Source organism: Amphimedon queenslandica, unplaced genomic scaffold, assembly GCF_000090795.2.
Source record: "Amphimedon queenslandica unplaced genomic scaffold, v1.1 AMPQUscaffold_2707_Cont25291, whole genome shotgun sequence".
Lineage (NCBI taxonomy): Eukaryota > Metazoa > Porifera > Demospongiae > Haplosclerida > Niphatidae > Amphimedon > Amphimedon queenslandica.
Window position 1 is genome coordinate 139 of NW_003556958.1, and position 1,188 is coordinate 1,326.

Sequence of the window (1,188 nt, forward strand, 5' to 3'; positions counted from 1 at the left end):
GCTATGCAACATGAGAACTTGTATATGCATCAGGAATAATTATAAAAGTGGAAAATTCTCACTATTTCATTTTTGGCAAAATTTGGCCAATGACCCTGTGCAGGGTTTTTGGCTTGATTTCTGAATAATTTTAAAATTCATATAAAGTCCAATTTTGTTTGAAATTAGCTCAAACTCGCTACAGAACATAAGAACTTGTATATGTATCAGAAAAGTTATAATAATGAAGGATTCTCTCCTAGTCATTTTTTGATGAATCATTACTGTCATTATTTATTGCAGCTGGTTCACTGTATGCTCAGTCAGTTCAGTTTGAGGTTCATAAAGGAATTGAAGGTACTAATGATATACTGTCAGTAGTGGTACCTCAAGAATTAAGAGGAAGGAGTGAAGTAGTTATATTCCTAGCAGACAGACCTATTAAAGGTAATGGTATGTCACATGACTATCACATGATTGTACATGTCATCTATGTGTACATGTTCATGTGGTTTTTGTTCCAGAGGTTGTTTCTCTTGATTCTTTGTTGCCGTCTTGTTTCATTGAGCTTCATAAGCAACAGTTGGTGTTAACTCCATGGGAGCAGATACTTAAATCAGCTCAAAATGTGCTCTTCAATGAAGAACTGTTTGCACATGTATAATACTGTACTATAATAATTAATGTATTTGTATTAATTTGGTTTAGATTGTACAATCATTTGTGATGAGGAACTTGTATTATATAATGTGAAACTACACAAGAGGAAAGGTTAGAGAGATGTAACAAGATTACTAGAATATACAAAGTTTTACTAGGTCATGATCAGTGGGTGGGTCATTAATTGAACCTTATTGCTATAAAAAGAAAAACTACTCACACAAGTCACGTATCTTGTGCAGGTGGGTGTGGTTGTGGATGGAGTCAAGCATGGCATACATTGAATAGGTTGATATGGGAGGAGTACCAGCAACACTGGTTCACCCGGTTATCCTATTGTTCCTGGATAGTTGTCCGGAGTTAGGTGTAACTGTTCCTGGAAACTATCCATAGGGATAGACACTATGAATAATAAGTAGTTTAGCTTAATTAATGATTAATGAATAAGGGGGAGGGATGTCAAGGAGCTATGGAGGCTCACTCAGGAGCTCGCTCAGGAGGCTGAAAGCCTGAAACATCAAGAAAGGCAGCTCAGTGGATCATGGTTTT

The 1,188-nt window shown here is 36.3% G+C and overlaps 1 long non-coding RNA gene across 1 annotated transcript; it reads left to right on the forward strand.

Moving 5' to 3' along the window:
• The first annotated feature begins 281 nt into the window (after window positions 1–281).
• On the forward strand, window positions 282–1,182 carry LOC109593139 (uncharacterized). Its single transcript, XR_002190758.1, has 5 exons — window positions 282–426; window positions 504–637; window positions 688–750; window positions 798–881; window positions 928–1,182. It is a non-coding gene; the product is annotated as an uncharacterized LOC109593139 (long non-coding RNA).
• Window positions 1,183–1,188: the final 6 nt, after the last annotated feature.